At 42.3% G+C, this 24,792-nt stretch overlaps 1 long non-coding RNA gene across 1 annotated transcript; it reads left to right on the top strand.

Moving 5' to 3' along the window:
* Nucleotides 1-16,324: 16,324 nt before the first annotated feature.
* Nucleotides 16,325-16,752, top strand: LOC146799280 (uncharacterized). The gene is made up of 3 exons (XR_014969255.1): nucleotides 16,325-16,422; nucleotides 16,527-16,579; nucleotides 16,668-16,752. It is a non-coding gene; the product is annotated as an uncharacterized LOC146799280 (long non-coding RNA).
* The last annotated feature ends 8,040 nt before the right edge of the window (nucleotides 16,753-24,792 follow it).

Here is a 24,792-nt window from a genome sequence, read left to right as displayed (position 1 = left end):
GAGATGTATAGGTACTAAATTTACAGAGGTCCCTAATTCCTAATCTCTAGAGTCCTATTCCGCAACAAGAGACCCTTTTTTGACTCACTCCGATACCATTGGTCCCTAAGTATACCACATATCTGGGGATTCCGCTGGCATCCTAGCTGACTGCCACAGCGAAAGGCAGTTATCAAAATCTACTTCCACAGACCCAAGAGGACCTAAGGGTTTAGTCAAAATATGGACTATCTTGTACAAGTTGAATAGCTGCCGTAATAATGTCGGCTCTTCCCACAATAATATTTACATTTCAATAAATTCTATTGAAAACTCCACCAAACCCTGCCCCCACCCCCGGTCTTTCTCTCAGCACTCTAATACAAAATAAATTCCTTTATATGAGGGTGTAGGGGGCTAGAAACCTTGCATGTCACACTCTCATACCCAGGAGAAAGGATTGTGAGCCCCCTTTGTAATATGATACTACAAAGCAGTGCAGCTCTGTCCTATGGTAAAATGGTCCAAAGGATGGACAGAGAACCACTGGTGCTTTATGTACCAACAGGTAGCAGGGATACACATTTGGAAGTTACTGTGGCTGAATAGAGGCCATAGACCCTGGGGCCTATATTCGTCCCAGTGACCAAAAGCACACTATCAGTATGGGCTTCGGTAGCAGTGAAAGCCGGCTGGACCATATCCCCCACTGCCTCCATATCCCCACTGCCTACACCCATTATCTCCAACCCGGAGTTCAGTCCAGCCATTCATTAAGACAAATTTAGAGCGTGGCAACAAGTGGGCTGCAAACACATAAGAGACATGATTAGCCAAGAGGGCATGCTTATCTTTGACCAACTCGAAATAGAATGGGGACTTCTCGAAACAGAGAGACTACTTTAAGCACAGGCAAGGCACTGAGTTACAAACAAGACAGTTTAAAAGCAGCTAGTCAGCCTTTGACAACATTTCAAAAATAGTTGCTCCGTAAAGGAGTAACAAACATACTCTGCAAGAACTGTATTCCCTTTTGCAATCGACTATACCACAGCCCAACTCTCAGGGGCAATTAAGATAAGAAATGGGCTGACATCTTTCTAATATCATACCCCCACACTGCTTCACAAAAGGTATCCCATATATAAATGCTGGAGGGATTGTGGCAACATGGGGACACTAGTTCACCTGCGGTGGCACTGTTCCAAACTGTTTAGATATTGGGGTGAAGTGCTGGACGATTTAGATGTGATAATGGACAATAGATCCGGTTTGCCCGCCTACATAGTACTGGATCTCCCAAACTGCCTAACATACCCGCTATGCTCGCTCAGGGAAGACAAATTGTGCTGTCACTGTGCGGGGCTACCCAAACCATCCTAGTTAACTGGGGTACAGACAGCCTCCCCTGAACACAAAGCCTGGCTTCACCTGATGGGTGTGGAAAAACTGACCCCAATCATCAGCAAAGAAGTTAACAATAACATGTCCTATGCACACGCTACGGTGTCCAAATGAAAGTTCATTCTAGAATCAGAACACAAGAAAAGAAATGTTTTGAATATTGTCCCTTGTAGTCTTTTCTTCGTCTTTTATTCAAACAAAAAGCATCCAGCCTGATTCTATAATAAACTCTCATTTGGACACTTTTTATTTTTTATTTTATTTATGCATTTTCAAAAGTAAAGAACAACATACAGTTATCCAGATTAGAGCATTGGTACAGCATGGATAGATCAGAAAAATCCCTCATACAGATCTCGGTGTTACAAAATACAGTATTGCAGGTATACACAGACATGGCAGTTATTAAAAGCGCATTATACAGTCGCAGCAGTCAAAGCAATCGTACAAATCATACCAGGCATCAAATGTCAGTTATCGATAGTAGCTAAGACGTGAGTGGCCCCCAGATATTTCGGGGCTTGGACTTTGTAGGCAACTCCTCCGCATAACAAGTGAGCTGATCCCAACAGTAAGCCAGATCCTGTAACCATAGTTTGGTGGAGGGGACCGGCCTGCCTCCCCAGCATATGGAGACCCTGCACTTCACCAGTAACAGTGCTATAGATACAAACTTCCTATTAGATGCCTTAATCTTAGAGACAATACCCAACAGGCATACTTGTAGGCTACACTCAACCGGTTCCTCTACCATCAGGCATAAAATTCGCGTGACTGAACTCCAATACTCATGCACTTTGGGGCAATCCCAAGCTAGATGACAGAAATTAGCACCAGGTGCACCACAGCGTTTACAATTGTCAGCGTCCCGCAATCCATATTTATGAAGTTGAGTGGGAGTGTAGTGCAGCTGATGCAAATATTTAAAGTGCACCAACCGTAAATTACCATTCGCCATCGCTGACCCGTTAAGCGGCAACAAGCGAACCAATCAGCTTCAGATAGCGGTGTGGGTAGCATGGCATTCCACTTAGCTAACGCAGATGCATTCCCAGCAGTTACCTCCCTCTGTGATGCCTGGTAGAGTCTGGTGACCAGCTTGGCTCTGGATGTGGTGGTATATATAAGTTGTAGCGCTTCTAGTGCTGGAGGCTCTGTAGGAAATTGTGGATAATGTGCACGCATAGCAGAGCGCAGCCTTGTGTAGACAAAGAGGTGCATGGCGGTAACAGTACCCTGGGCGTTTATATTATCTGAAGTGATAAATTGACCTCCAGGGAATACATTCTCCATTGTGGACATCTCCATGTATTTGAGGGTCTTTAATGTGCCAGTTTCCCCAGTGACAGAGAGTTCTGAGTGATGCAGCAGCGGCATGCTGGGTGCGTACAATGGTAACTTCTGCGCTCACTTGCCTAGTTCATGCCAAGCCCTAGATGTGGTTTGTACAGTGTCAAACTCCCCTTTTTTGAAGACCGTGTGCCTGTTGACAATCATGGCTTTAAGCGGTATTTGGTGCACAGCACCCGCCTCCACCGCCACATGCGGGATGTATGCTGGGTCATGCTGCCAATAGTAAGTGTAATGCGCCTGCACGCAAAGATAGTAAAGATGAAAGTCAGGCGCAGCGAACCCCCACTGTTCATAAGGAAGGGTGAGGAGCTCCCACTGAAGCAGAGATTTTTTGCCTCCCCAGGATCAAAAGGGAACGCAGCCGGTCAAAAAAGTGTTGTGTTAAATATACAGGAACATTTAGAAAAAGATACAAAAAGCGCGGAAAGATCACCATCTTCATCAGCTCTATTCGGTCTGCAAATGACAGTGGTAGCTTGATCCAACGACTTACTTGCCCCTCAAGTAGCGTGATGGCAGTGCCAAAGTTGGATTGTATGTCAACCTGCGGATCCCTGTGGAGCCATATTCCCAAGTATTTTACAGTGTCTGTACACCAGGATAAGGGGTAGTCCATGTCAAATTGATGAGTACAATCCGTGAGGGGCAACACAATTGACTTAGACCAGTTGATGCCCAGTCCTGAGAATCGTTCAAACCGGATATACTCCTGTATAAGCTGTGCAAGATATCGTGCAGGTTCGCAAACGTACAGCACCATGTCATCCACATACATGGAGACTGCAAGAGGACGCTGTAAAAATCGCAACACAGTTTGAGCATGACGCTGCCTGAGAATAAAAGCTAACGGTTCAAGGACGAGAGTGAATAACAAAGGCGACAGCGGGCACCCCTGTCGTGTGCCACGCTGTATATGAATTTCCTCCGGTTAATTGCCCATTGATTCTGACCCGTGCTACAGGATTGGTATATAACAATTTTATCCAATTAGTAAAGATAAAGGGGACACCCATGCGATGTAAAATGGTAAACATATATGACCAGGAGTTTGAGTCGAAAGCTTTGGCGGCGTCGAGGAGCACCGCCACCGCCGGTAGAGTGGGCTCCAACCCCTGCATCACAGCAAACAGCGTTGTGCGATGTAGATCGGATTGGGACGAACCCCGATTGGTCAGGAAGCACCATAACGGGAAGAAGGAGTTGCAGCCTGGTTGCCAAGACCTTCGCTAATATTTTTAAGTCTGTGTTGATTAGGGAAAAGGATCTATAAGAATCGCAACTATCCGGCGGTTTCCCAGGTTTCAAGAGCATGATGACTAGAACCTCGCGCAGGGTTGGTGGCAAACATTGAGTCTCGTATGCCTCCTTGTATAATTGAAGGAGGCATGGGGCCAGTTGGTCAATATATTCTTTGTAAAACTCAGCTGGCAACCCATCAGTGCCCGCAGCCTTCCCATTAGGCAAAGCCGTAATGGCATCCCGCACTTCGCCCAATGTGAGCGGATGCATCAAAAACTCTTGTTGCCCTCTCGATAGCCATACCAAGGCTATATCGTCCAGATATTGTTCGAGCTCTGCCACATCTGCAGTCGGCCGTCGAGGATACATCTCGGTGTAATAATCCGCAAACGTTTTCAGGATAGTGGGCGTGTCATAATGTGTGCCATCATCTGCGACGATCGCCTGAACCGTATACGCTTTAGAATGAGGTTCCAGTATGCGGCTAGCTAACATTCTCCCCGGTCGGCCACCTTTCCCATAATAGCGCGCTTTGCACCTGCACGATAGATGGTTGATCTCTTGATCAGCCGTTTCGTTATATTCTGTGATTTTCCCTTTGATAAGCGCCAGCGTAGCAGGATCTGCCTGATCGTCATATTTGCGTTCTAAGTCCTGAAGTTTGTGCTCAAGGGCCGCCATGGTGCGACGCAGAGATTTTAGCACCCCGGCTTGAAGACCTATACATGCCCCCCTAATCGTGACTTTGAAGACCTCCCATAGCGTTTCCATAGTTTGTACAGACCCAGTGTTAAGTGAAAAGTAGTCAGTTATAGCCTCACGAATTCCCTCCCGAAAGACCTGATCTAACAACGAGGACGACTACAGTCGCCATTGAAAGGGAGGGGGGGTGTGAGATGGTAGTAACATGTTAAGAACCACTGGGGAATGATCCGACAATGTTATGGGCAAGTGTTTAACCTGTGTAGTCCATGTGCAAACTTCCTGTGTGCCCAGCCAGTAGTCAATGCACGACCAGGACTGCCGTGCATATGAATGACAGGTACCCTCTCTAGTGTGTGGGTGTATCAATCTCCAGATATCTGTGAGGCCCAAGGACCACATGCCATTGCATACTGATACAGCAGCTTTCCGGGGTGGGGGATCTGCGCAGTCACCCGATCCACTGTAGGATCTAAAACCACATTAAAATCGCCCCCACATATAATAGCTGAGGAGGACAACTTACAGAGCTTGCTCCATAGTGTATCAAAAAAGGCAGGGTCGTCAACATTAGGTTCACTATAGTCAGCCACGTGTTATAAAGAGTACCCTGTACAATAATTTATCGCCCAACCTCATCTTCGTCTACATGCGTCGGCTCAAAGGGAATACCTTTCTTTACCAGAATCATTACTTCTTGCGCATATGAGGAATATGAGGCAGCCAACCGTACCCCGGCCCACCTAGTGGCCACATGCGAGACTGCCCGTTTGGTAAGATGTGTCTCCTGCAACAAGGCAATGTGGATATGGTGCCGCACTTTTTTAGCATTATTAAGCCCTCTCACATTCCAACTCATCCAAGAGATTATGGACCGCTTGGAGTCAGCCATGTCTGTAAATTCTGTTAAGAAAAGTCTGCATCATTGTCTAGGGAACACATGCAATACAATTCTGATCCTGCCAGCATACCATGATCAATGCTATCATAGGAAAAAAGTGCCTCCCAACAGACCCCCCACCCACTTCAGCATTAAAATCATGCCGTAAGTAAACCCCTCCTGAAACAGAACAATAAATGGCCATTAACATCCATGAATCGCATTTCATGAAAAGGAAGAAAGAAAAACAGAACCCTACGGGGGCTCCAGAATGGGCCCTACCGAAAAAACAAACCTTTTGGGGAATTCCCTTACTGTAGGTCGCTAGCAGCCCTCGGCCCCCCGAATAACAGGGTGGGTCGGGATAAGTATATATAGGCTAACACGCCCACGACCTAGCGTCAATTAGCAAAGATACATAGCATAGAGCCCACATTGAGGTATCAATCCTGAAGTTCCCCTCTAGCCAGGAACACAACGTACATACCGTTACCATGCAGGAAAATGTTCACATTAAACTGAGAAGTCCTGCAAATGTCCATCATAGTTTAGGAGCCACCCCAATTTCAGAGATAAACCCAACATAATAATTGCAATAGCCCTACAAAGCAGGAACGGCATAACAACAAAATACAATGCACAGCAGAAGTCTCACGCGTTCATCCCTCCGAGTCCACACCCCTCTCTCGCAGCGTCTCCTGTCGCTCGATCCGACGTACATATTGAAGCGTTTCTTTGGATGTCGTGAAGATACGCGCCTTCCCGGCATGCTGAATCCATAGTCGGGCAGGGTAAAGCATTGCTTATTGAATGTGTAGCTCCTGCAGTTTCTTCTTGACTGCATGGAATTCTCGGCGAGCCTGTTGCACGGCGACGGTGAAGTCGGGAAAGAGTTCCACCTTCATGCCTTGGTAGTCGAGTTTGCCTTTTTCCCTAGCCAGATGGAGTGCTGTGTCTCGGTCCCGGTAGTTCAGAAGTCTGGCAAATATGGGACGAGGCGGGGCACCAGGGACTGGTCGAGCAGCTAATGAACGATGAGCCCTTTCAACAATGAGCACCTTTGAGAAATGTTCGGCTCCCAGCAAGGTAGTAAGCAGCGTTTCGACATACAACTCCATGGGCCCAGGGTATGTGGATTCCGAAATACCAGTTATGCGAAGGTTATTCCTGCGAGAGCGGGCTTCAATGTCCTCATTCTTTGCTCTTATTACCTCCAGTAGTTTCTCCATGTTGGTACATGATGTGCTGACGACCTCCACGCGATCCTCCGTGGTCGAGATGCGCTGTTCTGCTTCCGCGATCTGTGACACATGCTTGTCGATCCTAGTTGCCATGGTGTCCATACGTAAGTTGAGGTGATCGATTTTGGCATCGATAGACTGCAGGCTCTGTTGCATGGTCAGCATCATACGCTCCAGCTTCATAATCGTTCCGGGTTCTGGATGAGGGTCAGTGTCCGAAGCGTTCGGGGTCTGAGATTTAGTGAGCTTCTTGGCTTCAAAGTTCAACTTACACTGCTGCTTGTCTGTCCGCCCCATGGTTAGCCGCTTTCACTCGCCAATATGGGGGACTGGGGGCGTCACGTAGGAAGCAGAGCACAGGAGACAGGCCCGTCGCAATGCGGATTGAAAGTAGTGCGTGCCGCTGTGGCCTAGTGCCCTGTTCACTCCTAGCGCCAGTAGGTGAATGAGATGTGGGCCGCAGGAGCTGGCAGCGTGTTAGTTGTGGCTGTAGCAGTGGCGGATAGGTAGTAGAGATACTAGGATTTGGCACTGCAGTGAGGTACAACCCGTAGTTCGCTCATGAGGTGGGACGAGCACCACACACTGCCGCCAACAACACGATACAGGTCTTAGCCCCCACAGCAGCAGAAGTCCGTCCAGTAGTGCCCTCAGACCTCCAACAGGCGCAGCGCGGAAATGTACCACGCGGTGCCAATGTGCAGTGAGGCCCGCAGCTGACGGCAGACATTGTGCCAATATTCCTGCCAGAGCAATAATGGTACTCCCCCAGTTTCGTGGTCAGCGATGGTGTCACGCTTGTGCCATTGTGAAAGCTGCCGCCGGCCACTGTGGAAACAGAGATCCACGTGGAGTCCCCCGGGAGGCCGCACCGCTGATACAGGGCGCGATGGACGACCACGCTGATGCCGCAATGCGGGGGTAGCCACCCACTGCTATCTAGTAGCTGCAGGTCGCGCAGAGAAGTGGCACAGAGCCCCGAGAAGTTGCAGATTAGTCCGCGCACCGGGGCGCGTTACTCGCAGGGCCTCCGCTCCCCAAGCCGCCAACACGGACCACAGCCCCACAGCAGATTGGGGCGCACAGCCAGTCAGAGTCGCGAAATGGCGGCCGCCCAGTGTGTCACAGGGTCGCCGGTCAGCAGTATAGTATCTTCCCGCAATGTGCCGCAGGGCGAGCAGTTACTAGGCGGGTCAATATCACTGGGTGGGCTCCGTGCAAGTAAATCACCATGCCGAAGAGAGAAGGTCAGCAACCAGCGGTCTCCGGGGCCGCCATCTTGACTCCAGCAAAGTCTAACGGAGTTTGAGCTGTTAGGGGCGTCCGATTGCCAGTACGAAGACTACAGAGCATTCCTCTTAGCGTCAGGAGCGATGACTGATCGTTTTTAGCCGTGGATGGTGCCAAATTTAACGGATATTAGACGGATTGTAATCCCGACCAGCAGAGCAGCACTAAAGTGCGGCCATCATTCTCCGGGCTCTCTAGCGCCCCACCCCCCCTCATTTGGACCCTTAAGCGTGTGCATAGGGCATTTTATTGTTTTCTTGACAGGTCTTTTGGCCCTGTGCTATTGGGGGTCCTAGGGTGTTTTCCCTCACCTTTTGCACCGCATGACTCTAAGAAGTAGCTTACAATACGCTAAATAGGACAGGCGCCAATTTCCCTGTAGATAACACCCCCACCATATCAGTACCTCAGCAAAGAAGTTTCTGTGTTATGAGCTCCTTTCATTAGACTCCTCCCCTCGGAATATTGAGAACTGACATGCCCTCTGTACTTACTGTTCTTGCACATTTTACAGGCTAACACGACCGCCAACAACATGTAACACTCTGGAATATAGTTTCCCCTCAGCCTTCCCCCTGATTATGAACAAATGGCCTTACTCATGTCACACAAGTACTACTGTAGACTGAGTGCACACTTCCGCAGTGGCAAATGAGCTTGGCAATTCCTATTTCTGTTATGTTTGGGAGGTGGTTAGGGAGGGAGTATACCGTTTTTAGCTTTCAGACACGATCACCTAGGTTACAATACGCAAGGTGATGATGGCTATGCCAAAATGTTTGCACATCCTAGGCTGCGCACAAATTTAGGGAAATCAATATAAAAAAGCATAACACAAAGTTAGGGTTGGTGTTCTCCTGGTATGTAAACCCTGCCACCTGGGGTGCAGTAGCCAGAACCGGAGAAACCCCAGTTTGACAGACAAATAATCAAAGAGATACCAAAGTACACAAAGAAGTCCAAAAATCATGAAATATGATCAGTAAAGAAGTATTGCGAGATCGAAGTTGTGTTTTTCATGATTTATTCTTTCCACTCTGCTAATTTTTTAAGACTTATAAAGGCTTCACAAACAATCCTTTTCTTTCACCTGCAAACCATTTTGTGTTTGTTAAGCTGACATTTCACAGATTGCAATATGCATTAACATGTGACACCTCTTCATCCGCTTCGACTCTACACGCATCCGTAGTTGTCCCCTTTCTTATTGATACTCTACCCAGTCCCACACAGGCACGTTTACTGTTGACACTAATTCAATCACCTTGGCAACAAAGGATGCCATTTGGTGAGACACTACTTTGTCGCGCACAAACTCAGAATAATGGCTTTTTTTCATACACTTCAGCCTTGAAAAAGTCTCCATGATGAAACACTTGTCAGCTGCCTGTGTATTGGATATTACGTTTGATGCAAGGAATGTAATTGTTGAAAGAGTAAAGGACGATAAACACAACTTCGATCTTGCAATACTTCTTGACGGACCATATTTCATGATTATATGTAATTTCACTGTATCTCTTGGATTAGCTATCACGTGCAACTACTTCTTTTCTATTTCCTTTTTTTGAAAACTAATAAAATTGACCCATAGAAAATAAGTTTAGTTTGAATAACTTTCCACCCCATTCCACTACAAACCCATCAACCTGCTACTAAAATATAAATTACTAATTAAACTAAACAAAATAAAATGCAATAAAAAAATCAGAAAGTACACAAATAACAATTGATAAAATAAACTATTTCCATAATTATTAACTAGCTAAACATGTAAGCTACTTTAGAATGTAATTAGCATTAACAGCAATAATGTATAACTTATTTAACTTCCTCCCCTATTCCCCTGCAAACCCAACAACCTGCTACTAAAACATAACTTATTAATTATGCAAATAAAATATACATTAAAAAAAGCACAAATTAAACTTAAGGAACAATCAGCCAGTTAAACAATTTACATAAGTAATAACATATTAATTTACATTACAAAAATAATTAACATTGAAGAGTAATAAATTATAATTTAATCAACTTCCCATCCTGTCCCCGTACAAACCCAGCAACCCACTGCTAAATTATAAATTACTAATTAAATTTTTTTAAATTTAAATTATGCATTTAAGATGACAATCTAGTAAAAACAAAATGAAAACAGAAATACTAATACCTAAAATTAATTTACTACCTGATATAAATGAGGTTTATCACAACTACATTAAAGTAAATAATAATATATACAATAGTCTTACAAAAGAAATTATCTACATAAAAAATGACTTTGTTATCTTTTTCAGTTCCACAATATTTTTGTGGTGACAATATTTTTACATGATATTCTTGTCACACAATATTTTTTAATCTATTTGTGTCCATTACCCTGCAGAATACAACACTGGACTTCATCTACTCCGACTGATTGGGTTTAGCTGATTTAGTACAATTGATCTTTAAGTAGCACCTCGATTTTTTACATCAGCTGACTTTCAGAACTTTGTCAATGTGCCAGCACCCCGACTCTGAAAATTGTTCCAGCACTACTGCTAATCCTGCTTGAAGAACTGTGTCTGCCTTGATGGGAGAAGACACCTCACTGTGCAAAGCAGTGCAGAAGGTGTGCTCCTACAGCGGAGGCGATCGAAACGCATCTGGGGCGGACACTTGTCTGCATTAATCATGGAACAATAAAGTCTGCTATGCATCCGTGAGCCCGCTTACTTGGATTTTGTTGGAAGGTGTGCCTGTCTGTGGTCTGGACCTGTGGCTTATCCCCTCCTTATAGTTGGAGGATCAGGACTTTGGTTACATATATATATATATATATATATATATATATATATATAATCTTCTGGCGGTCGCCAGTAGATAGTTATAGTTAGGACCGTGTTTCCATAGGAAATCTCAAAATTCTATTTTGAATAACTTTGGCGCCGGTTGACGAATCCTCGCGAAATTTTCAAAACTAATGGGGCGCTCCGCTCAGCTCCTACCCTGAAAGTCTCGGGGGGGATTCGTCAAGCGGTGGCCGAGAAAAAAGGGGGGTCCCAAAACGCATTTTCCCCATGCATTTTCCCATAGGACCTTTAGTCGAAGGTACAGCCCGAACGGCTGAACAGAATTACTTGAAATTTGGCAAAGAGGTAGTCCTCAGGTCAGGCATGTGCCTTTTGCATATATGGAGTCAATCTGTTCAGTAGTTCCTGAGAAAATTGCAGTTAAAGTACATAAATATCTATAGCCGTGCGCGCACCGTGCGCGCACCCTAACATGCGCGAGCGTAATTCTGATTGGTGGTTACATGTCAGTCAACGTTCGAATCGGTCGAAATCAGGAAGTGTCGGCCGCCATTTTGTTTGTTTTGAGTGCGAGAGTGAAAAAGGAAGGTGGCGAACGTGAAAAGGGGGTAGGGTAGAGAGTTCCTGACCCCCTAGCCTTTGTCAGGGGGTCCCTGAAGGACCCCGAAGGCAAAAAAAAACATTTTAATTTTTTTTTAAAAAATCGCTGGGTGCGCGCACCGTGCGCGCATGGTGAAAAACCATTAAAAAAATGTTTAATATGTACTTTATTGTAAAATAAATATATAAAAAATATAATAATAAATACATAACTTAGCATTTAAAAAACCGTACAAATTCACTGAAATAACCATAGGTTTCACACACGTTATAGTTAGGAATTAGCATTTAAAAAACCTTGCAAATTCACTTAAAAAACCATAGGTTTCACACATATTATAGTTAGGTGGACATTTCACTCGTAAAAAAACAATGAAATTCCCCCGTTATAGTTAGTTCAGATAACTATAACTCGCGCGACCGCCACTCTATCAAAAGGATGATGTCATCAGTGATGTAATGAGTGATGCCACTGACCATGTCATGAGTGATGTAATATGTGACGTCATGAGCAGTGGATTGCGGGCGCGCGAGTTATAGTTATCTGAACTAACTATAACGGGGGAATTTCATTGGTTTTTTACGAGTGAAATGTCCACCTAACTATAACATGTGTGAAACCTATGGTTTTTTAAGTGAATTTGCAAGGTTTTTTAAATGCTAATTCCTAACTATAACGTGTGTGAAACCTATGTTTTTTTCAGTGAATATATATATATATAGACTGACAACTAGGGGTTTTAAAAAAAAAGAGAGAGATTTCTGGTGAACTTATAACAGCTGCCTATAAGAATGTGCGTGAGCTACAGTGCTCGTGTTTTCATATGAATTTATTGATGTTTCAAATGTGGGTACATTTTGGGCTATCAGTTCAGTATATGCAGCTGTATGCCAGTTATAGCTTCATTTTTCCTCAAAACCCAATATGTGTGAATAAATAGAGATAAAGTGAGCAGAAAATAAAGTTTGATAAATACAGATGGAAGTACCCCACATAAAAACTGGAATCTAATTATAAATCCCTTGTGTCTTCATTATAAAGGCCGTCATGTAATAGCACAATTACAAACCACTTTCATTATCATCATCAAGACCCTTTGTCTCACCCACAAATGCCTCCATGCAAAATACCTCAAATACTTTTAAGTGCAATGAAAGAATAAATGCCTCACTGACAAGGGTCCAATAGAAATGCGGAATTAAGAAGGAATTGGTACTGCCCCAATAATTCCTCATGGCGTTTCACCCGGTGACTCCCCGTGTTTTCAGTTGGTGGAATTTCTGGGTGAAGCACCACAAGTCCAAGAAGTTACTGCAGATCTTGTAGTGCCTGTTCAGATGGGAGAGGATGTGGCCTAACGGCTAGAGCGGTCGACCTCGAAGCTGGGGAAGCAGGTTCGAGTTTCAGCAGGGACGCTCAACATCTTGTGATTCTGTTCAAATCGCTTAATCTACCCATGACTAACAAACTGAATGTGTCAGTCTTGTTCCCTGGTAAATAGAAAGCTGAGGATACTTCTAAACGCACGGCCCAGGATTAGGAGCGAAATCTCCCTGGCAAGTTCTGAGTACAAAATCGCACTCACAAACAGGGAGAGGGAAATATATAAACAGGATTGGGAGCTTTTGGAACATGCTTCCTGGGGTAAGGACAGTAAATCCTTTTGGGACTTAGTAAAGCTAATTAGAACTAGGAATTCTCCCATTAACCCACTTCTGCAAAATAACATCTCTGGCGCAGACTGGGTCACTCACTTCGCTTCTATTTACCATATTGAGGACGCACCAGTTTTGTCAGCTATCCTCCATAACAGATCACAGAACTCCCCTCCACTCTCATTAACACTGCAGGAAGTGGAGTCAGCTATCGATTACAGTAAACGTGGGAAAGCTCCAGGGACAGGTGGGGTACCTAAGGACCTGTTGAAAGCCATGCCCGAAATATGGGGACCTCTTATTACAAATACATTTAACAGCTGTCTATCAACTACCATTCCTCCCTCATGGACTACTGCAACGATTGTGCCCATATTAAAAAAGGGAGATCGTATGTTGCCCAATTGCTATCCACCTATTTCACTCATCGATACCACTATTAAAATCATTGGAAGAATCAACTATGACCACTTGGTAGAATTGGCAGCTGATAAGTATATACTTCCCCCCATCCCCCCCCTTTGAATGTGGTTTCCGGCTAAACTAGAAACCAACGAACGATGTTTGAATCTGGCTCTGATCATTTCCAAATATACTAAGGCCAAGCACTTCCCGATTTACTTAGCTTTCATGGACTTATCCACTGCCTTTGATTCAGTAAACAGAACCAAACGTTGGTTAATGTTCCTGGATCAAGGCGTGGACTCTTCTCTTGTGAATTTTTTGTGCTGCCTACACTCAGTCCTTTCAGCTCAGGTCTATTTAAATTCTTATGGGGAGCTTTCCTCTGCTTTCACATAGAAGAGTGGTGGGAGGCTGGGGTGTATTTTTGCACCTTTATTATTTATTTTAGACATCAATGGCTTAACAACTCACTTATCCACATCCCACCCAGACAAATCCAGAATCGCAGGTTCCCCAATCCCTACTTTACTGTATGCTGATAATGCGGTATTGCTAGCCTTCACTCCAAATGCATTGTGGCATCAGGTGGACCGTTTTGCTTCTTTTATGCACAATTTGAACTTAAAAACTAATTATACAAAGTCACACATTATGTCTTGTGGCCCGGGCAAATTAAGGTTAAATAAATGCAATATTAATGGGCATACTCTGACGACTGTTGATAACTTTTATTATATGAGCTAACTTTCAGTTCATCTGGATCGTGGAACCCCCATTTTGCTCAGGTCATTGTTGAATTAAAAAAAAATTCCGGCACTGTCTGTAACCTTATTAGACCGGATATTAGGGAGACTGTGTTCCCACCACTGAAAGTTTATAACTCGCAGTCCATTTGTGTAGGCACCTATGGTGCAGGAGTTTAGGGTTTTAGTAAATGCTGTTATTTAGAGTCTGAGGAAAACTGATTTTTGCGACGTTTCCTGAGTTTACCGCCATCCACCTCTAATCTTATTACCCACTACGAGTTAAATCAGGGATTCTTAGAAGATAAGATTCAGCTGGCACCACTTTTATTATGGGTTAGTGTCTGGTCGAACCCAGCTGCTAAGCAATATAAGGACATTATATCTGATTTAACAAAACAAAGGAGAGGGGCCCCGTACCACAAAAGGGGTGGAGCACCAGCAGACAAAAGTCAAAGAAACAATTCCCCTTTTGGAACAGCAAAATTCGTCAACACATTCACACCTATATACAATCAGTCACCAGGACAAGACACCAAAAATCATCCCCAAAACAAACTACATGTGAGAAATTCAATATCTTTTTTTATTGTTAAAAATAATTAATCATATAGGATTACACAAAAATTCATGATATACACAATAAAAACAGTAAAAAGTTTTTTGTTTAAAAACAATACACAATGTCGTACCTGTACATAGACCACACTACACATACATTAATGCAAAACAAAGGGAGACTCGGTAAGAAACATTTTTTGTTCTCTTATCAACAGGAGTAAGGAGACATATGATCATGATCTGCTATTTTCCTAGTTGATTGTGTCAACATTCAAGTAATTCGGAAACAAGGAGTCACAACAATCTATACTCTCCCTCCTATGATTGCGTCGACGCGTTTCGGTGGAAATCTGAAGATAAGCAACCACCTTCTTCAGGACAAGTAATAATATTCTCCCATGTCGTCAGAAAACAGTCTAAATCAAATCACAGAATATACATATTAAAACACTTCTTGCAATAATCAATTAAAACAGAACAGTAAATTTGAGACTTAAACTATATCCGGGTACTCAATCCTATAAACATCCCCTTCTAGATATATAGAGTATATGCACATGACATTCTGTCAAACAAAGGGATGGATCAAGCCAATACTGGCGTAGTGTTATTCTCCTGGTGATCATCCATACGGTTATTCATGCACACAATACACAAAAATAGTTTCACACTCAACCTAGTTATAGTAGAGTCCCATCGAACTTCATATTTGTACCTTATAGACACGAGATGTTTAAACGACGGCTATTGAAGGGATCCTAACCTCTTCCTTGTGCCTCATCCAGATTGCTTAATGGAGTCGAATAACGATCAATAGGCCCAATAGTCTGAAAAATGATCATTTCAGGCATTAGGATTGCCTCAACGCTAGAGTTTATTCTCTAATCTAACTTTTAAGACAGCACAAAAGGTTACCTGATATCATCTTTCGTAACAGTATTCTTTCGATGCAAGTATAGGCAATTGATCTAAAGAAAAAACAAAGATTCTACCTCATATTATTCTATTATAAAATAAATTCATTCTAAATGTTTCTCAGGAGGAATCTGACTCAATAGTATATAGGAATTACCTTAGAAGATTTGATGAATCAAAAACCTCAAAATGATTTCAGTTAAGACGAAATGGATGGGAGTTTCTATTCTTCCCTCACAGATTAAAACACGGTGGATACACTCCTATGGCCTGAGAACAAAACAAATATTTTATATATATATCAGCTAACTCATCATGTTTGGTCAAACACAATATTAAAGTCCATAAATAAGCCTAATAGAACAAAACACTTAGGTTAACATTCTATGGTCTGAAGACAAAATTGTTTACATATTAGCCGACCCCTTGTTTATGGTTAACCTAAGTGTTTTGTTCTATTAGGCTTATTTATGGACTTTAATATTGTGTTTGACCAAACATGATGAGTTAGCTGATATATATATACAATATTTGTTTTGTTCTCAGGCCATAGGAGTGTATCCACCGTGTTTTAATCTGTGAGGGAAGAATAGAAACTCCCATCCATTTCGTCTTAACTGAAATCATTTTGAGGTTTTTGATTCATCAAATCTTCTAAGGTAATTCCTATATACTATTGAGTCAGATTCCTCCTGAGAAACATTTAGAATGAATTTATTTTATAATAGAATAATATGAGGTAGAATCTTTGTTTTTTCTTTAGATCAATTGCCTATACTTGCATCGAAAGAATACTGTTACGAAAGATGATATCAGGTAACCTTTTGTGCTGTTTTAAAAGTTAGATTAGAGAATAAACTCTAGCGTTGAGGCAATCCTAATGCCTGAAATGATCATTTTTCAGACTATTGGGCCTATTGATCGTTATTCGACTCCATTAAGCAATCTGGATGAGGCACAAGGAAGAGGTTAGGATCCCTTCAATAGCCGTCGTTTAAACATCTTGTGTCTATAAGGTACAAATATGAAGTTCGATGGGACTCTACTATAACTAGGTTGAGTGTGAAACTATTTTTGTGTATTGTGTGCATGAATAACCGTATGGATGATCACCAGGAGAATAACACTACGCCAGTATTGGCTTGATCCATCCCTTTGTTTGACAGAATGTCATGTGCATATACTCTATATATCTAGAAGGGGATGTTTATAGGATTGAGTACCCGGATATAGTTTAAGTCTCAAATTTACTGTTCTGTTTTAATTGATTATTGCAAGAAGTGTTTTAATATGTATATTCTGTGATTTGATTTAGACTGTTTTCTGACGACATGGGAGAATATTATTACCTGTCCTGAAGAAGGTGGTTGCTTATCTTCAGATTTCCACCGAAACGCGTCGACGCAATCATAGGAGGGAGAGTATAGATTGTTGTGACTCCTTGTTTCCGAATTACTTGAATGTTGACACAATCAACTAGGAAAATAGCAGATCATGATCATATGTCTCCTTACTCCTGTTGATAAGAGAACAAAAAATGTTTCTTACCGAGTCTCCCTTTGTTTTGCATTAATGTATGTGTAGTGTGGTCTATGTACAGGTACGACATTGTGTATTGTTTTTAAACAAAAAACTTTTTACTGTTTTTATTGTGTATATCATGAATTTTTGTGTAATCCTATATGATTAATTATTTTGAACAATAAAAAAATATATTGAATTTCTCACATGTAGTTTGTTTTGGGGATGATTTTTGGTGTCTTGTCCTGGTGACTGATTGTATATAGGTGTGAATGTGTTGACGAATTTTGCTGTTCCAAAAGGGGAATTGTTTCTTTGACTTTTGTCTGCTGGTGCTCCACCCCTTTTGTGGTACGGGGCCCCTCTCCTTTGTTTTGTTATTTCTGCAGTACAGCCCTTGGGCTGGAGAGTTTGCCTTTATAGGCAGTTTCCACGAGCTTACCAGCCATGGATCACTTTAAGACTTTTGGCTTTAGTGATGATCAATTTAACAAAATCATGAATACAAAAAATGGCAATAAAATCACTGTGGTATCTGGTAGAGGAGAAAATTGGGGAAGGCTTGTTAATTTAAGAAAGAAGTTGATACGAACAGAAGCGCATGCTGATTTTCTTATAGAATACGTTAAGGCAGGCACAATCCCTATTGGCTTACAGGTTCGTAATGAACCTGGTCTTTTTATTGAAAATAAAAAGTTTTTAGAAGTATGGACACAGATTGCAAATAGATGCAGTAGGGATTGGATGCTTCTTATCATTGAGACAGCGCAGGAATTGATCATTATTGAAAAAGAATCCATTGAGAAGCTAGAGAGAGAGCTTAAAGAAAGTACAGGGGTCGAAGATGCCAAGAAAAAATTAGATGAGATCAATAAAGATATTGAAGGGTATAGTGATTATTTGTTCAATAAAAAGACAAATAAATTGAAAAAAGACATTGAAAGATTTGGTGCAGAATTGGCCTATCCATACCTGAATGAAAAATAGTATCAACAGAAACAGGAACAGGGGTGGGAAAGACCCTACAATAGACCGATCTACAAAAGAGGGGGTAGAAAACAGGTTACTTTCTCAGATACGTCTGGCTCCAGCAGCGAGGATGAGAATGTCCGTAAAGAGGATGAGAACAGTAGAGGCAATTTTAGTGACTCGGGTCCTCCTGCTTTTTTAGGACAAAGATCAAGGAGGGGCCAAAGATTCAATTCGAATCAGGGGAGGGGACAACAATTTCGGGGCCCTCCTCCTCCACAACAGGAATATCTGAGAACGAGGAACCAACGGTACTGGCGTCAGTCGGAACACCGGTAATTAATTTATCCGACAGAAATTTGACGGAGACAGAAATCAGGGTGCTTAGCAAAGGGCTTAGTTTTATTCCATCCTCTAATATTAATAAATTCCAACTGGAAAAGGACCTACGTGCCTTCTTTAGAAAGATTAGATTGAAAAGATTCTTTCAAGATCGCCCGGCTAGGGATTATATTAATGTCTCTGGTCTTAAACCCAAATCCAAATTTACTCCTACCTTGGCGATGGTAAATAAAAATCATGAGATTTTTGAAAAATCAGTAGAAAGTGGAATACAACACATTCTGCAAGAGAACCCCAAGCAATTTGATAGTAACTTTAGTAAAGGTGAAAGAGATGCACTAAAAATCCTCAAGGATGATGTCACTTTGACTATAAAACCTGCCGATAAGGGAGGAGGGGTAGTGGTGTTCAATACCTCTGACTATGACCAGAAAATGCTAAACATGCTAGCCAATAGAGAACACTATGAGCCTGTATCGAGAAATCAACTAGCTAATCTGACTAAAGACTGCAGTTCTCTTTTAAATGAAGCAAAAGCCAATGAATGGATTTGTGATGAAGAATATAATTTTTTAAATAACGAAGAACCTAGGATTCCCGCGCTGTATGGTCTCCCTAAAATTCATAAGGACCAAGTTAACCCTCCGATGAGACCTATAGTAAGTAGCATCAATTCTCTCACAGAGCCACTTAGTAAATATGTTGATCACTTTCTTCGTCCTGTTGTCATGGGTCTGAAGTCCTATATTAGGGATTCGGCTCACATGATATCTCTACTTGAGGGTAAACCATTCTGTGGGGAGACTCAGTGTCTTGTTACCCTTGACATTGAGTCTCTCTACACGAATATCCCCCAGAGTGAAACGGTTGAGGTGGTACGTAGAGCCATTGATAATACTGATTTGGAAGGGGCTGAAATGAACTTCATTGTTGAATGCGCCAGGATGGTTTTAATGAATAACATCTTTCTATTTAAGGATCAATTGTACAAACAAAAGAAAGGCACCAGCATGGGGGCTACCTGTGCGCCGAGCTTGGCTTGCCTCTATGTTGGTGAATTTGAAAGGAAACACATCTTTAACGAACTAGCCCCCTTTTTTGAGAACGTGGTGGGTTGGTATCGTTATATAGATGATATCTTTTTTATTTGGGACGGTGCACTTCAAGCTCTAGAGGAATTTTTAATTTGACTCAATCTTGGAGATCCCAACCTTAAGTTTACATCTCACTGGAGTAGGAACAAGATTGAGTTTCTTGACATTGTTATTAAAGATGTAGAGGGGTGTTTGGCAGTGGAACTTTTCACTAAGCCAACTGCAAAAAATACCCTACTGCATTACTCAAGCTTTCACCCTAAATCACAACGAGATAATATACCTTTTAGTCAGTTTCTCCGGTTGCGGAGAAATTGTTCAGATTTGGATGATTTCTACAAACATGCTGAGACACTGAAAAAGAGATTCCAAGAGAGAGGATATCCCAGGAAATTGATAACTCACTCACTCAAGCGAGCAAGATTCTACAATAGAGAAGCTATGCTGACAAAGACAAAGAAAGATAAAAAAGAATTTGAGAAGCTTGTGTTTGTGAGCCTGTTCTCACACATAAGCAATCGAATCAAAAATGTGATCAACAGTAATTGGCACATCATCAATAATGATGAGGACAAGAAGTTGGATAAACCCATTTTTGCATTTAACAGAAATAGGAACCTTAGGAATGAGTTAGTCCATACGTATAGAGAGAATCAGGGTAAAGTTCAGTGCACGCTGGAGGGAACTCATGCTCTCAGGAATGTGAGATGTGGTTCCTGCAACGTTTGCCCATTATCCTTGGAATCTAACGCCCTGGAACACGGGTACTCATAGTACGGCCCGCGGGCCGTTGGCGGCCCGGCAAGCCTTCCTTGGCGGCCCGCGGACCTTGCAGACAGTGCCTGTGCCCTGTGCTTGTCAGCGAACACCGCGGGTTACAGCAGCGCGGAGCTGTGAGGCCGGGCGATTCTTTTAAAGACCATTTACTTGTTAATGAGGCTTTGTTGTATTTCACCTCTTCTTAGCACCCCTGCATCTCCCCTCTCATTGAGTGGAGATGCAGGGGCGCTAAGAAGAGGTGAAATACAACAAAGTCTCATTAACAAGTGAATGGTCTTTAAAAGACCTGTGAAGTACTTGGGTGCGGCGGCCGTGTGCGTTCCCTGGAAGCCGTCTCAGCGCGGGGTGAGGTGACAGAGGACAGCAGGGTGAGGTGATGGAGGGCAGCAGGGAGTGAGAGCAGGGGGGGAGGTGACAGCGGGAGGAAGACAGAGTGCAACAGAGGGAGGAAGAGGGAGGGAGAGAGAGGGAGGGAGAGGAGGAAGACAGGGAGAGGAGGAAGACAGGGAGAGGGGGAAGACAGGGAGACAGAGAGGGAGACAGAGGGAGGGGGAGGGAGAAGGAGGGAGACGGAGGGAGAACGGAGGAGGGAGGGAGGGAGACAGAGTGAGAGATAGATAGATAGATAGATAGATAGATAGATAGATAGATAGATAGATAGAGAGGCGGGAGACAGAGTGAGAGATAGATAGATAGATAGATAGATAGATAGATAGATAGATAGATAGATAGATAGATAGATAGATAAGGCGGGAGACAGAGTGAGAGAGATAGATAGATAGATAGATAGATAGATAGATAGATAGATAGATAGAGAGGGCGGGAGACAAAGTGATAGATAGATAGATAGATAGATAGATAGATAGATAGATAGATAGATAGGGCGGGAGACAGAGTGATGGATAGATAGATAGATAGATAGAGCGGGAGACAGAGTGATAGATAGATAGATAGATAGATAGATAGAGCGGGAGACAGAGTGATAGATAGATAGATAGATAGATAGATAGATAGAGCGGGAGACAGAGTGATAGATAGATAGGGCGGGAGACAGAGAGATAGATAGATAGATAGATAGGGCGGGAGACAGAGAGATAGATAGATAGATAGATAGATAGATAGATAGATAGATAGATAGATAGATAGATAGATAGATAGATAGGTGTGCATACCGGGTCTGGTGGCTCAGTAGATGAAGGCGTCTGCTGCAGTGGCCTGTGTTCAACCTCATGGTCATAGTTTTTTTTTTGCTCTAGCCCCGCCCCCTCCCCCACTGGCCCCGCCCCCACCGGTGCGGCCCTCAGCCAGAAACCACACTGTAAATTTGGCCCCCGAGAGAAAGTTTGTGAGTACCCATGCCCTGGAACATAATGGTCGTAAGGTCTCCTCTAGATCTCTAAATAACTGTAGGAGCAAGAATATTGTGTACTTCCTTAGGTGTCCTTGTGGGAAAGGATACGTTGGTGAAACGGGGAGAGAGTTACGGATCAGACTACAGGAGCATCGCTCAGCGATCCGTACGAGAAAATTGAATGCCCCCTTAGTTGCTCATTACATTGAAGCGGGCCACAGTGACTCTGATATACAGTGGTTTATTTTAGAGAAAATCTGGATGGGTCGCCGTGGTGGCAATATGGAACAAAAAAGGAAGGCAAGAGAACAGTGGTACATTTCCTTGTTCAATACAGTGCGTAATGGCCTCAATTCGAAGGAGGAATGGGAGCGTCTTATTAACTAACAAACCCGTGATTGTTGTAATATCAGGATATCCTAATGATATACTTTATTTAGCACCCTTTTTGGTTACTAGAGTATTAAAAAAAGGCATATTCTATACAGCACCAATCTGTAGGATACGAAACCATAGGATGTTTTGCTATTTAACTAGGGAGTAAACAGATGAGCAATTTCTGGCAGTTATCTGATTATGTGTATTGTATATTTTCTTCATGTGGATGTGGGACAGAATGGTTCCAATCTCATCAATCTTGTGTATGAGAAGTTATCGTTTCGCTCCCAAATCTGCACGTTTTTCAACTGTATATGGAACAGGCTGTTTTTGATGCGAGGTGGAATATTTAATATACAAAAAATGTTTTTTCTGGGGACGAGTTTTTCTTTTTCCTTGTCCTAGTACGTGCACAGAAACCAAATACGAACTCTTACAGTAGTACATGTTGACTTGTATCTACTTACTAAGTTATTCAGTTACTACGCACATGAATGGACCAGCAGTCTAAGATGGCCGCCTTGTTGGCCGTCTTTACTCGTAAATATATGGTGCTTAATACCAGCATGTTAGTTCCTTTGTCGAATGCTTATGGGCATCTATCATGGCCGCCATATTTTGAGCGGTCTAGGCTTCCTTAGCTAAACCTGACTACAGCTGATTTTAATCAACTCGTGTATACCGAGTATAAATGATGAGCCATTCGGTTCCATGAAGTCGAGCTGGTAGGACCTGGAGAAAATTTCATGACGCGTACGCGCTTATTCACGGTGAGGCAGACGAGGATCGTTCGTTCGTTTTCAATCACGTTCGTTTGTAAACATGTTGAGAGGATATAGGTACTCTATTATTGTACTCTAAAAAATGTGTACTGGGTCTGGATTTAGAATCCTGAGGTCTGGGTCTCTTTTAGGGTTTGGATAGCTACAGGATAGACAATGATTTTTTATAGGGTTCTACGTAAGTGGCCACAACGTACCTGAACAGTTTCGTGATAGTATAAGATTGTCACACTTTTTGCGGATAATCTGGTCCCTAATATTGAGGTTGACCATAAACAAGGGGTCGGCTAATATGTAAACTATTTTGTCTTCAGACCATAGAATGTTAACCTAAGTGTTTTGTTCTATTAGGCTTATTTATGGACTTTAAAATTGTGTTTGACCAAACATGATGAGTTAGCTGATATATATATAATATATTTGTTTTGTTCGTAGGCCATAGGAGTGTATCCACCGTGTTTTAATCTGTGAGGGAAGAATAGAAACTCCCATCCATTTCGTCTTAACTGAAATCATTTTGAGGTTTTTGATTCATCAAATCTTCTAAGGTAATTCCTATATACTATTGAGTCAGATTCCTCCTGAGAAACATTTAGAATGAATTTATTTTATAATAGAATAATATGAGGTAGAATCTTTGTTTTTTCTTTAGATCAATTGCCTATACTTGCATCGAAAGAATACTGTTACGAAAGATGATATCAGGTAACCTTTTGTGCTGTCTTAAAAGTTAGATTAGAGAATAAACTCTAGCGTTGAGGCAATCCTAATGCCTGAAATGATCATTTTTCAGACTATTGGGCCTATTGATCGTTATTCGACTCCATTAAGCAATCTGGATGAGGCACAAGGAAGAGGTTAGGATCCCTTCAATAGCCGTCGTTTAAACATCTCGTGTCTATAAGGTACAAATATGAAGTTCGATGGGACTCTACTATAACTAGGTTGAGTGTGAAACTATTTTTGTGTATTGTGTGCATGAATAACCGTATGGATGATCACCAGGAGAATAACACTCCGCCAGTATTGGCTTGATCCATCCCTTTGTTTGACAGAATGTCATGTGCATATACTCTATATATCTAGAAGGGGATGTTTATAGGATTGAGTACCCGGATATAGTTTAAGTCTCAAATTTACTGTTCTGTTTTAATTGATTATTGCAAGAAGTGTTTTAATATGTATATTCTGTGATTTGATTTAGACTGTTTTCTGACGACATGGGAGAATATTATTACTTGTCCTGAAGAAGGTGGTCTTCAGATTCCACCGAAACGCGTTGACGCAATCATAGGAGGGAGAGTATAGATTGTTGTGACTCCTTGTTTCCGAATTACTTGAATGTTGACACAATCAACTAGAAAAATAGCAGATCATGATCATATGTCTCCTTACTCCTGTTGATAAGAGAACAAAAAATGTTTCTTACCGAGTCTCCCTTTGTTTTGCATTAATGTATGTGTAGTGTGGTCTATGTACAGGTACAACATTGTGTATTGTTTTTAAACAAAAAACTTTTTACTGTTTTTATTGTGTATATCATGAATTTTTGTGTAATCCTATATGATTAATTATTTTTAACAATAAAAAAAATATATTGAATTTCTCACATGTAGTTTGTTTTGGGGATGATTTTTGGTGTCTTGTCCTGGTGATTGATTGTATATAGGTGTGAATGTGTTGACGAATTTTGCTGTTCCAAAAGGGGAATTGTTTCTTTGACATTATATCTGATTGCCTGATGCTAGATAAGGATAGTTACCTAGAAGGGTAAACCTACACGGACTGAGACGTTTCCTTTACCTACGAAAT

Source organism: Triturus cristatus, chromosome 9 (genome assembly GCF_964204655.1).
Source record: "Triturus cristatus chromosome 9, aTriCri1.1, whole genome shotgun sequence".
Taxonomy (NCBI): domain Eukaryota; kingdom Metazoa; phylum Chordata; class Amphibia; order Caudata; family Salamandridae; genus Triturus; species Triturus cristatus.
This window is presented reverse-complemented; position numbering and strand designations above follow the sequence as displayed.